Source organism: Anolis sagrei, chromosome 2, assembly GCF_037176765.1.
Source record: "Anolis sagrei isolate rAnoSag1 chromosome 2, rAnoSag1.mat, whole genome shotgun sequence".
Taxonomy (NCBI): domain Eukaryota; kingdom Metazoa; phylum Chordata; class Lepidosauria; order Squamata; family Dactyloidae; genus Anolis; species Anolis sagrei.
The window spans coordinates 108,429,457-108,445,474 of record NC_090022.1 but is presented as its reverse complement, the minus strand read 5'-3'; positions in this window follow the sequence as shown (position 1 = coordinate 108,445,474).

Sequence of the window (16,018 nt, the reverse complement as noted above, 5' to 3'; positions counted from 1 at the left end):
ATGTTAGCCTTACAATAATTGTACTGGCTTCTAATATATTTCCAGTTTGAATTTAAGATGCTTGTGATAGCATATACAGTCCTAATTGTCTTGGGAATTGATACTTGAAGGAACTTCTCTCCCCATAAAATTTTGCCCAAGGATTAAGATCTGCTGGGAAGAGAGCACCCATAGTAAGCTCAAGAGGGGGTCCTCAATCCATGCAACGCGGCTGTTCATCAAAGCCTCTGGATCTCATGAATTTGTATTTCACCAAAACCCTTGGATCCCAACTCAGATACAGGTGTACATAGTTTTTAAATCTTTTAAACCTGTCAAGACAGTTTTTAACATTATTTTCATTTAATATATATCTGTGTTTTTGTGTACCATGTAGTCATTTCTGATGCATGGTAACCCTAAAGTGAACCTATTATAGGATTTTCTTGGCAAGAGTGAGGTTTGCATTTGCTTTCTTCTTAGAAAGAGTTTCACTATGCAATTTGAATGCCATATAATGCAGATTGAATAATGCAGTTTCTGCATTGAACTGCATTATATAAGTCTACACTGACCATTTAGTGCATATTCAAACTGCACTATATGGCAGTGTAAATTTAGCCTAATTCTGTGCAACTGAGGAAGCAGACTAAGGGCTCTTCCAGACAGGCCAGAAATCCAAGTGGAAGTGGAATTTTAAATCCCAATTCCTGTTGGGATGGAGGCCACACACTTGGTCTAAGATCAGTATGGGTGGGCATGGGCACTACCAGCCTCCTTCTTCTTGCTCTTCATTTTCATCTTCACTTACCAGCAGAAAGCCTGCAGGCTTTTCCCCCTCACTCCCTGCTCCTTTGGAAGAGCTGAAGGAAGGCTTTGGGTAGAAGAGGAGGGATTTCTCCTCCAAGGCCCCTGTTGATTCTTCTGGGGGAGGGGAGAGGCAAAGGCTCCAGGCCTGCATGGAAGGCTTCCTCCGGTAAGTTAAGAGGGACATTGGGGGGCAGGAGGGAGTCCAGACAGGAGGGAGGGAAGGAAAACATGGGTTTTCCATGCCTGCTGGGATACACAGACATAGAAAGTGCATGGGAATCAGGTTTAAAGGGCAGCTTTTAAACAAGTGTTTTTCAGCCTTTTACTTGATTCCTCCAGCTTCCTCCCACATTTTGGCTAAATGTCATGTAGCCACCCCTCCCTTCCTTTAACCCGATTTAACCCAGGTTATAATGCATTAGCAGAAGGGCCCTAAGGCCCCATCTACACTGCTATATAATGCAATGGTCAGTGTATAGTGCAGTTAAACTGCATTATATAAATCAGTATAGACACTTATAATGCAGTTCAATGCCATTATATGCATTATGCACACACTTCATTATGTGTCTCCACTGACTATATAATACAATTTTGAACTGTATTGTATGGAAGTGTAGATGGGCCTCAGTCTCTAGGGTGCTACAAGATCCCTTTGCACGATGAATACATCAGGATTATGCTTTCCCTGGTACCTGGCACAAAGAGGCATGCTGATTCTATTGCACTAAATATATACAATGACTTCTATATCATCTATAAACTAATATTTTTTTCTTTTAATTCATGTTAGTTGATGGCTATCACTTTATCTTATGGAAGCAAATACCATACTTTAACTACATACTATGTAAAGAAATACTTCCTTTTATCTGTTTTGAATTTCCTACTGTTCAGATTCATTGAATGACCCTTGGTTCTGCTGTTGCGAGGAGAGAGAAAAACATCTTCCTACGCAGTTTCCCCATAGCAGCACATTTTTATGCATCTCGCCTTCACTTGGTGTTCAGTGTCTAACACTCAAGAGACATTTTTGTCTGTCACTATAAAATTAATGTTGAGTGTGTCAAGACACTTAGTTATCTGATAGAATGTTGTCTTCACTTTTCATTGGTTCAAAATATTATTGCAATTCTTTCCAGGATGGATATGGTTTGTTACAGAAGCTTTAACAAGCAGCATTAGAACATTCTACTTTTCTAAAAAGCATTCCAAAGAGTGGGCTCTGTCTTTAAAGAAGAACTGTTTGGAATAGGGTATTCATCCTTGGATAAAATTATCACCTTTAGGAATGTTTTCACAAACATATATACACTATGAATGTAGTTCTCCAGTTTCATATTTTGCTTCATTGATAAGAATATCTCAGCTCCCACTTGATCTTGACCTTGACAAACAACTGTATAAAATGATATGTCTATATTTTAATAGATTTTTAAAAAGTATGATTACAAAGAAAAGAGACAGGGAAGAGAAGGGATAGAACAAGAAAAACAAAAAACAAAAAGAAAGTACATAAGATGCACATAGGGTTGGCATATATGTTCATATAAACTAGGCCCGTGCAATATATTTTTTTTAAAAAATGTTTCAATCCTAAATGAGGGGAGAGGTGGCAAATAATTTCTAAACTGTTTCTAAAATATCATAAAGGGTCTGTAGCATTACTATAACAATATAATAATTTTTGTTATTTTTCATTGTGTAATTACACAAGTGTGAAAGCTCCCCAGACTCCCTTTTCCCTTATTTTTACAGCTATCAGGATTAAACTTGTTACAATTAGGGAACACATTTACCACTGTAACACCCCCCCCCCCCCCCCCCCGCTCAAGTTTCAGAAATTTCACACATACACTGATTTTTGGAAATTTTATAAACTTTTAATGAACAATTTAAAAAAAAAAGAACTACAAGAACTATCTCCTTGAGATTCTATTTCTAATGATACAACATGACCAGGATATAATTCCCACCAAGTTTTAGAAAGATTTTCACATCCATGGATTTTTAGGGAATTTTAACCGACATAAACTTAATTCTATTTCACTGAAAGAGTGCAGATGCCATCCAGTTAAATCCCCTTCTTCCAGGCAGGAAAATCATAGTCAAATCACCTCCAACAGATGTCCAGCCAGTCTTTTAAATATTATTAATAATAATAATAATAGGAAACCGACTAGGCAACCTTTGTGTTGTATTTTATATACTTTGTATTGCAATGTGGCACTGAAGTGGCAAATCTGTAAGAAGCTCTGAGTCCCCCTCAGGGTGAGAAAAATTGGGATAAATATAGAAAATAATAAATAATAAATTATTCTGGAGTTACTGCCTCTCAACTTTGTCTGGCTCACAGGGTTGATTCAATTCCCAACAATAACCTTTTATCTCAAAATCCCTTTAGAGATGTACATGGATTTTACCACACCAAAACTTTCAGGGAGGAGGAGGAGGAGGCACAAGGTGGTAAACAGAATTCTGGGAAAAGTAGTTTGGGAAGGTGAGGACTTCTGTGGAAAAGAATTCAAAGGGACCACCCTGAACTACATTTTCCAGAATTCTACTTGCTTCAGAATACTGGGGCTGCCCACATTAAAGCCCAACGTGATGGTCTCTGCCTGTCTCTCTCTGGGCTGGTCATATGCCAAACAGGCTTCTTCCTTACCCGGCCACCTCGATGGACTGTCACCTTGTCGTGGTGAGGGGGCTTGCGCGTTCCAATGAACCTGTAGGCACAACAACTGGAGTCGTGCACTCCCAGGAGTGGCCGCGGGGGAGGTTCCAGACCAAGCACAGTCCGAAGACCCAAAGACCTCAACGGCGGAGCAGGCGGAGGATAACATGGCACATGTTACAATGGCTGCGAAGGCGGAAGAAGGCTGCAACAGACTGAGAAGCCACGGTCATTGTGTTAAACTACATCACCAGTGGAATCTCACTCTGTGAAGTCTGTGTGTTGATCAGTTGTGCACTGACCTCCACACATTAAAAAAACCCACGCACAGGCGTCTTCCAAAGAAAATAAAAACAAACCAACCAAAGTCCCATGGCGATCAGCGAGTGGCGATGGGGGCAGGACTGTGAAATCTGGAAGCCCCTAGTCACAGACTGGCACATGGGCGGTGGGTACGGACTCAGTCGTTCTACCTCAAGGTCCGAGGCAGTTGAGTAGTTCGGCAGCTGTATCCGCGACTGAGCAGCCCTATTGAGGACCCACTCTGCTCACCCCACATGGGGAGGGGGCTAGAAAGGGTGCCCTAAACATAGTCTGCCTCACTTATCCCTGACTGGACTGCCGCGTCCAGTGGGGTCACCACCCTGCGGCCAAAAAAGGAAAATGAACTTCGGTACGTGGAATGTACCGACTCTGATGGACAACAGTGGCAGTGAACGCCCCGAACGCAGAACTGCCATCATTGCAAGGGAGCTGGGACGCTTCAACATCGACATAGCAGCCCTTCAGGAGACCCGGAGAGCAGGAGAGGGACAGCTGAAGGAAGAAAAAGGAGGCTACACCTTCTTCTGGAAGGGACTGCCCGAAAAAGACCAAAGAATGCACGGAGTTGGCTTTGCCATCAGGAATGATCTGGTGAAACATCTGTCTGAAGCACCCACTGGCATCAACGAACGACTCTAAACCCTCCGAATCGATCTTGCCAAAACCAACGGGCAACCATCATAAGTGCCTATGCACCAACACTAGATGCTGACGAAGACATCAAGGAGAAATTCTACTGTCAGCTGGACAACGTCCTATCAGGGATACCTAAGGAGGACAAAATCATCCTCCTGGGGGACTTCAATGCAAGAGTCGGGCGAGACTTCGACCTGTGGCCAGGGACCATCGGAAAAGACGGGGTTGGAAACAGCAACTCAAATGGCATCCTGCTTCTCACCAAATGTGCGGAGCACAACCTTGTCATCACCAACACGCTCTTCCGCCAGAAAAACAAGTTCAAGACATCATGGAAGCACCCCCAGTCAAAGCATTGGCACCTCTTAGACTATGTAATCACACGCGCCAGAGACCGCCGTGATGTGCTCCTCACAAGAGCCATGACAGGTGCTGACGACTGCTGGACTGACCACAGGCTAATTCGATCCTCGATGGCTCTCAAGATTGCCCCCAAACGCAGACTCCAAGGAAGGAAGACAAGGCGCAAAATGAACACCCAAGCCCTTCAGGAGCCCTCCAGATGAGCCCATCTCCAAACAGCACTCAAGGACCATCTACCCACAGTACACCCCGAAAATGTCGAGGAACATTGGAACAAACTGAAGACCTTCATCATACAAGCCTGCGAAGAAACTATTGGATACCAAGCCAAGAAACATCAAGACTGGTTTGATGAAAATGACATCGAGATCCAACAGCTAATTGACAAGAAAAGGAAAGCTTTCCAAGCATGGCAGAGAGACATCAACTGTGTTGCTAAGAAAAAGATCTATGCCAGTGCAAAAGCTGAGGTCCAAAGAAGGACAAGAGAACTCAAGAACATCTGGTGGACAAAGAAGGCTGAAGAAATCCAACACCTGGCAGATACCCATGATGCTCAGGGATTCTTCAAAGCCACGAAGGTCATCTATGGACCAAGAAACCATGGCATACAGCCTCTATGCTCATCAGATGGAACCAAACTCCTGAAGGACCAAAACTCAATTGCACTACGTTGGGAAGAACACTACCAAAGCCTCCTGAACCGCAGCTCCAATGTGGCCGAAGAGGTCCTCTCACAAATCCCGCAACAACAAACCAGGGACGAGCTTGCAGCACTGCCTAGTTTGGAAGAAGTCAGCAATGCCATCAGCCAACAGAAGAATAACAAAGCCAGTGGACCAGATGGGATCCCTGCTGAAATCTTTAAAGAGGGAGGACCTGAGCTGACACACCAACTCCACCAGCTCATAGAAAAAGTGTGGGTGACCGAGAAAATCCCAGCAGATTTCAAGGACGCCACCATCATCACCCTCTTCAAAAAAGGGGAAAGAACAGACTGCGGAAACTATCGAGGTATCTCCCTTCTAACCTCCGCTGGGAAAATCCGCGCAAGAATCCTTGCAAACCGCCTTCTGCCCCTCTCAGAAGACACCCTCCCAGAATCTCAGAATGGCTTCCGCCCCTCCAGAGGAACAGTGGACATGATCTTCACTGCACGACAGCTCCAAGAAAAATGCAGGGAACAAAACCAACCTCTGTACATGGCATTCATCGACCTTGCAAAGGCATTCGACACAGTGAATCGCAGCGCTCTCTGGATCATCCTCCACAAAATCGGGTGCCCAAACAAATTTGTGAACATCCTGCGACTCCTCCACGATGACATGATGGCAACAGTCTTGGACAGCAGTGGCTCCCAAAGTGACCCATTTAAGGTGGAATCAGGTGTCAAACAAGGTGTGTTATTGCCCCAACTCTATTCTCCATCTTCATCGCTATGATACTTCACCTTGTTGATGGGAAGCTTCCCACCGGAGTGGAAATAATCTATCGGACAGATGGCAAGCTATTCAACCTCAGCAGACTGAAAGCCAAAACCAAGGTTACAACAACAACTGTTATAGAACTCCAGTATGCTGATGACAATGTCGTCTGTGCGCATTCAGAAGAAGATCTACAAGCCACTCTAAACACCTTCGCAGAAGCATATGAGAAGCTCGGCCTGTCACTGAACATTGAGAAAACCAAGGTGCTGTTCCAGCAGTCGCCAGCCAATCTCTCTCCAATGCCAGTAATACAGCTTAATGGTGTCACATTAGAAAATGTGGACCATTTCCACTACCTTGGCAGCCACCTCTCCACCAAAGTCAACATCGACGCCAAAATACAACACCGCCTGAGCTCTGCAAGTGCAGCATTTTCCAGAATGAAGCAGAGAGTGTTTGAGGACCGGGACATCCGTAGGGATACCAAGGTGCTTGTTTATAAAGCTAATGTCCTCCCAACCCTGCTATATGCCTGTGAGACGTGGACTGTCTACAGACGTCACATGCAGCTTCTGGAACGTTTCCACCAGCGCTGCCTCCGGAAAATCCTGCAAATCTCCTGGGAAGACAAGCGGACAAACGTCAGTGTGCTGGAAGAAGCAAAGACCACCAGCATTGAAGCGATGGTCCTCCAACATCAACTCCGCTGGGCCGGCCACATTGTCCGGATGCCTGACCACCGTCTCCCAAAGCAGTTGCTCTACTCCGAACTTAAGAACGGAAAACGGAACGTTGGTGGACAGGAAAAGAGATTTAAAGATGGGCTCAAAGCCAACCTTAAAAACTCTGGCATAGACACTGAGAACTGGGAAGCCCTGGCCCTTGAGCGCTCCAGCTGGAGGACAGCTGTGACCAGCAGTGCTGCAGAATTTGAGGAGGCACGAGTGGAGGGTGAAAGAGAGAAACGTGTCAGGAGGAAGGCGCGTCAAGCCAACCCCGACCGGGACCGCCTTCCACCTGGAAACCAATGCCCCCACTGCGGAAGAAGATGCAGAGCAAGAATAGGGCTCCACAGCCACATACGGACCCACAAGGAAATCCATAATGGAAGACCATCTTACTCGTCCAATGAGGGATCGCCTAAGTAAGTAAGTACCCGGCCACCCAGCCAGGCACCCCTTTCTCTGAAACCTGTTTGTTTTCCTCTGGTAACTTTCTTTCTTTAAATATTGCCTTCTACATTTTCAAACATGAAATACAATGTGCTGACAAATTTTGTCTGTGTATTGCTTGTGTGTGTGTGTGTTTGGTGGCACTGACCTCCTCATTCAGATAATATTGATTGGAAAGCTGGTAACAAAGAGACTTTGTTTTCAGCTGTGTATATTCTCAAACCTCTGATGTCAGTCACGGAAGAACAATATGAAATGGATGCAGGGCTTGCGCCAGCTGCTTAACTTCTAGGCAGGTGCTGGAGCCTTAGGAAATGTCACACTATCAGATGCCACCTCTGAACATGTGACTCCTGGAAAAGCACCCAGCCACGGCTATCACCCCCGGCCATAGCTAACACCTCGGGCCACTTCATCACCTCTGCTTGAAACAATTGCTGAGCTGTCAGTTTAATAAATGAGTAGCCACTTTGTTGTGATCAGGATTGTCAGGGTTTATTTCAAAAAGTGATTCTGATTCCTTCTCACAGCCTAGCCCAGCCAAAGTCAATTGGTACGATTTCAAGGTGAATTTATTCATACTTTATAAAGGTTCTGTGCACAAATATATGGAGACAGTTGAATAAATTAAAATAAATAGACTTGGAGTTACATATTCCTTTCAGTAATTGAAATAGTTTCCTCCCAATGTATTTGTAGCAATAATACTATTTTTATGAAAGCCGGACTATCTACAGAGAGGAAAGCAAAGAATTACCATTTTGATAGCATATTTCAGAAATACAATGGAGATAATTTGATGAAAAGGGCAGTGAATGATGTCCTTGCTGTTAACTTTGTCCATACTAAATAAAGTGAAAAGGAAACTGGCATCATAAAATAAAGATGTACAATTAAGGCCATCATCATCATCATTCGTGTTTACTTCAATGGGACAGATAATGGAATCATAGGATCATAGAGTTGGAAGAGACCACAAGGGCCATCCAGCCCTACTGTATCCTCCCAAGTGGGACTCAAGCTGGACTGAGCCCTGAAAATGACTAGGACCTTATCACATTAGGAAATACTCTGTTTTAACCAGTAGATATACCGTATTTCTTATGACTGAATGCATATTGTATTCAGATTGGATGCATACTGTTCACATCACACCCAAATACTATCATTCTTATGTTCAGAAAATACTGCGCTTTGACTCATCATACCATAGCTCTTTCTAATCAATTTGAAAAAAATCTCTACATCACTCCGTGACCTTCTAATTTTTTTTCTACGTTTGAGTGGTGATGTAGCCTTGATATCCCAAACTACCACTCTCATAAGATTTGAAGAAGATCTTGTGTCTGCACAGCAATAGATTTAAAACAATAAATCCTGTGATTTCTTGTTTTTGTTCATCCACAAACTGATTTATGAGGCCATAAAGAAGACTCCAGCAAAGCATTCCAGCGGGGAAGCATGTGGGAATGCGGAAGTGCTTCATCAGCGTCGCAGATGGACGATGAAAGCGACAGCTCCCCGGCGGCCAGAAAACTTAAATAGCCTCTGTGTATGTCTGTATATGTTTGTATGTCAAAAATTGGCATTGAATGTTTGCCATATATGTGTACTGTACACTGTAATCCGCCCTGAGTCCCCTGCGGGGTGAGAAGGGCGGAACATAAAAGCTGTAAATAAATAAATAAATAAATAAATAATAACTTTTCAAAGACAGTTGTTACAGAAGACATGGTTCCATTGCAGCAATTATTGCTGATGTTGCTTCAGTTAGTAACACAATTCTATGAAGCTGAACTTGAAGCAATGCAGAGGCAAAAAAAGCTTTCTGTCAGCACTGCTTCTCCTTTTGAGAGGGCATGACAGATGTTACTTTGAAATCTTCACTGATTGCGTTGCTGGAGTAGACATAATAATAATAATAATAATAATAATAATAATAATAATAATAATAATAATAATAATAATAATTTATTTTTTTATAACCCACCCTATCTTCCCGAGGGGACTCAGGCCAGTTTCCAACAAAAGTGGCAAACATTCAATGCCATAATAAAACAGACAAAAACAACTCAATCAACACAGTAAATAAAACAACATCAATATAAATTTATAAGAACTAGCCAAAAGAATAACCAAAAAGTAAAAACTTAAATAAACATAAATCACATCACACACATTTACCACATAATAAAACTGAGCAGCTAAAATGTATTAAAAAAGGACTAGTTTACCGCAACCAACAGGGCTGAGGTAGACAATGCCCTTACATGGGAACAGGTCTCCCCGGAGCCAAGGCAATGATAGCTAAGGAATGAATTGAAGTAGTAGTACAGGTAATTAAGAAAAATAAGCAATGCAATCTTTATTTAAAAATAAAGATTGCATTGCTTTGAGTCACCTTGTGGAGAGAAAAATTGGGGTATAAATAATAATAATAATAATAATAATAATAATAATAATAATAACAACAACAACAACAACAACAGGTAAAACAGTGAACATCTATTTCATTAATCCCAGAAATCTTTCCCCTTCGGTGTTCAAAATAGAAATGGTGGCTACTCCCATCACAAACAGTCCAGGATCAGAAGACTCTGCTTGTGGACATGCTTCCAAATGAGAAGTCATATTGTTGCTGATGGGGTGCATACTGATATTCTGATTACACATAAAAATAGAGCATCAGAAGAAACCAGAAGAAAGTATTTTTAAAATCCCGATTAGAATCCCGTGTACAAATAATCCATTTCTGCGACACTTCACAGATGGTTTCTAGTGGAATATTGACAGAATGGGGTAAACATCATGTGGCAAGATCCATTCGAAGTTTTTTTTTCCCAGTCTTAGAAATGAAATATTCCCTACTGCGGTAAGATCCAAAGACAAAGAGACAGCAAACAACGATTTGGTTTGTTATCTGATTGCCAGAGATCCATCAGGACTCAGCATTGCTTTCATTTTAACCCCTTCACACCCCTGGCTGAAACAGATGAAGCTTATCTCTTTCTATGAATCTGATAAACATTTAGGATCAACTGGAGAGGGCCTTCTCTGTCCCACCACTAGTTAAAGCACATTTGGTGGGAACATGGGAGACAACTTTTTTGGTGGCTACTTCCAGACTGTGGAACTCCCTCCCAGGAGAGACCAAGATGGCTTCATTGCTGATGGTGTTCTGCAAGCAGGTCAAGATTTTTTTTCTACAGGCAGGCATTTGGAGAAGGAGAGGAGGCACATTGTTGGGGAGGTTGTGGGTGGGATTTTTGGGAGGATTGGGTGTTTTGAAATGCATTTAATTCTATTTATAATATTTAACTGTATTTTTAACCTAACACACACAATATTGCTTGATTGGTGTCCCCCCCCCCCCCATTTTCTTTGTTTTAAATTGATCAAAGTATATGACTGTTAGCAGCCTTGAGTCCCCTAGCGAAGTAAGGCAGGATATACTTAAAGTAAACAACACTAATATTCCAAGAGTCACACTTTTTTTAAAAAAAAAATCACACTTCAGAACCACTCAGACAAAAACAAAGTATGGGTATGGGAAGGATATCACCAGTTGTCAAGATGAAGTTGATCAAGCTCACTAAAACAGATCACCATACAGTTGAATCATTAATTCTTATTTTAGGTCAATACTCAAACAGTGAGATTCAGTGGCTTACTGTGAAGTACAGAACTACTACTTCTATGGGCCCTTGCAGACAGGCCCTGATCCCAGGTTTTCTCTTTATGCCAGATTATCTGGCAATGCAGACTCATATAATCCAGTATAAAGCAGAAAACCTGGGATCAGATCCTGGGATATAGGGCCTGTCTGGGAGGGCCCTGTGGGGGGTTTTAAACAGAGGATGGATGACCATATTTCAGTAGAACTCCTTTTACTGTGTGCTCTTGCATGGCAGAATGGAGTTGCCTGGATGGCCCTTGTGGTCTTTTCCAATTGTATAGCAGAGAACTATCTCACTACCCTGCAAATCCCAGAGATTTTAAGGATAGATCCATGATCATTCAGGTAATAGCAAACTACTATAATGATATAGTATAGATATATGCTGAATATTTTTGGATCTGGCTTTGGATTTGACTCTGGATAACGTGATTCCGATGTTGTCCAGATGTTTTTAATTTTCATTTCCCAAAATTCCTGATGACTGGTCATGTTGCTTGAGGCGCCTGGAAGATGAAGTTCTATAACATATGAGAAAATGCCTTTTCCACTATCATTTTAAAATCTATGAATGAAGCAGCGAATTAGTGAAATCAAAGAATTAATCAGTAAAACAAATCAATGAAAAAATCAGTAAAATCCACAATACATACTGAACTTGTTAAGTGTTCATAACTGATTCTTGACATCTCAGCTTCTAAAAAATATTCTGGGAATGTAATAATAAAGTATGTGGCTTGTCCCATATTTATTATACTCAGCAACCATATAGGGGAAATTAGTGTGACTGAATAACTCAAGGTCACATGCAAACATTATCATTAATAGGATACATTATTTGCATATTTAGGCTGAAGTTCCATGAAATTATATTATTTATCACTTAATTATTCCTCATTAGCAGTTTGGAATTACATACTCCCCAGCAGGTGTGCATGGGATTGCACTTTACATCATGAATCTTGCCCGAGGAGATATTCACAAGACTGCACAGTAAAGCAAGTTCAGAAACTTTCTCCCAGTCGAGCATGCCACACTAGTTTCTTGATATACTGTGTCAGTGAGTTGGTTATAACTTACAGTAACATTAGCACAGGGTTTACTTTGTAAAATGTATCTGGAGTTTGTGGGGTGAATCCATAATCCCATAGAACACTGCATGGAGCGGAGAATGTTTCCTCTTCATTATTACACACATGGCTACTTTCGCTTTAGAACAGTTAGTCTACAACATAATGTAGTGTCCCTTGGGGAGGTTTTTTTGCATGTGATTTGTCTACAAAAGGGAATATAATGCTTTAGATGTCCCTTCTTCACAGGAGAATTGCTCTTTAGGGGGATGTCACTAGGACTAGATCTACACCATTTGTTATAAAAACAGAATATCATGCATACAGCACTTAATTGAGCTTACTTTGCTTCAAGTAACTTAAAGCTGGCATGCACTCTCATGTTGACATCTCTTTTGTTTTCTCCTTTGCAACAGAACTCCCCCAGTATATTTTATAACAGAGAAGAAAAGATCAGAACTCACAACATTCGGTAGACTCAAACTGAGATATTCATCATCAAGTAAACATGTGACAGAAAAACACATGTGGCTCTACCACTATAAAGGTTAACTGGAATCCTCTATGAAATGTACATTTGCATAAGCACAGTAACAACAACAACAACTTTATTCTTATATCCCACACCCATCTCCCTGAAGGGACTTGGGGAGGCTTACATAGGGACAAAGTCCAGAAGTAAGAAATTAAAAAATTAAAATACATCACATTTTAATACTAAAACAATAAGACTGAGAAACAGAAATCATGAAAACATAAGAACATTAATAAGCATCAACCAGAAGCCAAGAACAGTGAGCATGTTCAGATCTAGCTGTTCAAGCAGGGCTGGTAATAAAGTGCTACAGAGCCAGACCACAAGTTAGGGCTGGGGGGGGGGGGAGTCAATAGATGAACCAATTAATTAAAGGCACATTGAAACATCCAAGTTTTCAGGTCTTTACAGGAGGTGGACAGGGTGGGACCTAATCTAATCTCCCTAAGGAGAGAGTTCCAGAGCCAGGAGGCCACCACCGAGAAGACCCATTCCCTCGTCCCCACCAAACGTGCTTGTGACAGAGGCACGAGTGAGAGAAGGGCCTCCCCAGCAGATCTTAAAGCCCAATGCAATTGCGAATATAGGTTGGACCTGAACCATTTAGGGCTTTGTAGGTCATAACCTGCACCTTCAATTGGAGCCAGAAACTTATGGGCAGCCAGTCACATTTTTTTAGTAGTTACAGTGCTACACGGTGAATCCTGGCATGATCCCCCTATTCTCACTTATCAGGAAGCTGCCACTGCAATTGGTAAGGGTCTGCTCCTTTATTGATCAAAAGGCAGTTGGCTGCCATTTCCACCTATCCTGCTAGTGATCTCTGGTGTTACTGGGAGAAATGGAATCCCCTCTCTCAACACAATTCCCCATCACGCTGTGGATCAGATTGCTTGTGTGAGAGGGTGAGTGGGAACAGCTGTCAACTGATTCCTGACTATATAGAATGATAGAGTTGAAAGAGACCACAAGAGACATCTAGTCCAACCCCTTGTCATGTAGGAACACATAACAAAAACACTCTCAACAGATGCCCATCCCGAGAAGACTCCACCACACTCCAAAGGAGTACATTCCATGGCTGAACTGCTCTTGTTGTCAGAACATTGTTCTCAATGTTTGGCTTTTTTCATTTGAATCCATTGCTCTGTGTCCTTGTCTTCAGAGCAGCAGAAAACTTGCTCTTTCCTCAATATATCCTTTCAGATATTTAAACATGACTATCATGTGCCATCTCAGACTGGTTTTTTTCCCCCCCTCCAAGTTAAATATGCCCAGAAACCTAAGCTGCTCTTCTATTGTTTGGCCTCCAGACCTTCTACTACTTTGGATTACCTTTTCTCAACACATTCCAGCATGTCAGGCAAACATATAGAGTGTTTTGACCACACCAAGCAATAGTAAATTGTATATTCTGCATGATATTAAACTGAAATAAACTATAATGTGTCTGGCTCTGCACTATTACTTCCATCTTTTTACATAAAGTTTAATTCCTGAATCCACTTTTTGACATAGAATGCATGCTCTCTTGACAGCAGAATTTTCAAAACGGGGACACCATTTTAGAATTTAACTACAAACTAGTAACTGTTCTGTTAAGATAAGAGGGGAAAATACATGTTTGACTCTGGGAGATTCATCTTCTTCCCCAATCATGATTAGTAGGTGGCAGACAATATAGCATCAAACTGTATGCAAAGATAACCAAGGTTTGAAATATGAATCTTTTGCCAGAGTGGAAGATGGAAGATGACAGTTGCAATCTCTTTAGATTCATAATTTACTGAATTTAGGCAGGCCCAAAATGATGGATAGTCTCTAGGCAGAGTTTAGAGATTTGAAAAACATTTTATTGCATTACGCAAATATGATATCTAAAAGTTTTTCCTCACTCTTATCTCTAACTTCTACATCTCTAGAGAATGCCTCTACTTGTGGGGAAAAAAACCTAGAGCACGAGAATAAAGATGCTATACTAAACCATGCTATAGTTTATCACTTTGTAAATTGCTGCCTATACAATAGGTTATACTGCGTAAATAGCCTAACTCTCAGGCTAGCTATAAATTATTCGTAGCCTCTGTAAGATCTGGCAAGCTAGGGTTGGGTGAAGCACAATTATTAATACAGGATGCCATGGATAATGGTACAATTAACTTGTGGCCTGCATCCTATTTGCATATCATAAAACACAGGTTTCCATACAGTTATTACGTGTGAAGTTTTGATATTAATTATTGCTTTCTTTGCATTGAGCCAAGGGCAAAGGTCAACAGGCTTGTCTTTGGCATTCATTTAAATATAAATATAACAATTTGGTTTTATTTGGAAGGTCTTGAACAAGGAAAGGCCTTATGTAGTTCCACTTGTTTATTTAAATATTAGAAATTGCCAAAGTACTATGACCTTGCCACCAAAAAATGTGTTTCTTTTTGGCCTGTTTTGTTTTTTCCTGTAGGACTAGGCCACCCATGAGCTTTAGAGCACAAATTGACAAGAGTTGGCACTTTTTCTGTACCACATAATTCATCACTTCTTTACTTTTTCAACACTCATGAACAGCACAAGCAATAGCAAGTCAAGATATGCAGAGCCACCCTCAGAGGGAATTCTCACCTTCTGTTGATATCTTCTGTTTTTGTATGTACAATATTGATTCACACTAAAAAAAAATGTATTTCCGAATCCACAGTGACCAAAGATTTTGATTATTGTGATCAACTAAATAATATCTGAAGGCTCTTGCTTTGAGTGTTAATATCAATGATTCAAAATGTGATGAAAATTCCACTTGTAAATGACAAAAGTAAGAATAATGAAGAAGAAAACAAAATCCATGATGCTTTGGGGTGAAAACCAGCCGTGTAGTAGTTTGAGCATGGTACTAGGGGCTAATCTACATGGGCAATCTAACCCATTGCCACCATGAGTTCAGTTCTGACTGTTCCCACAGTGTTCCTACACTTCTGCTTTTGGGTTGGACTGAAAGATCATCCCTACTATATCTCTCAGATGGGATATTTATTTATTATTTATTTATTTGAAAGTTTTGTATACCGACCTTCTCACCTCTCTTGAGGGACTCAGACCGGTTTCCAACCATAAAATCACACACAGTCAATAAAACATCATCATTCATATTACAATAAAACATTAAAACAGCAATTACATTCAATAACTACAATGGTCAGTCATCCTACTAAAAGCATTGTTCATCATCCTCCATCCATATCTCAGGGCGTTGGCTCACTCATCGAATGCCTGTCTCCATAACTACGTCTTCACCTGTTTCCTGAACGTCAGGATAGAAGGGGTGGTTCTGATCTCCAGTGGGAAAGAGTTCCAGAGT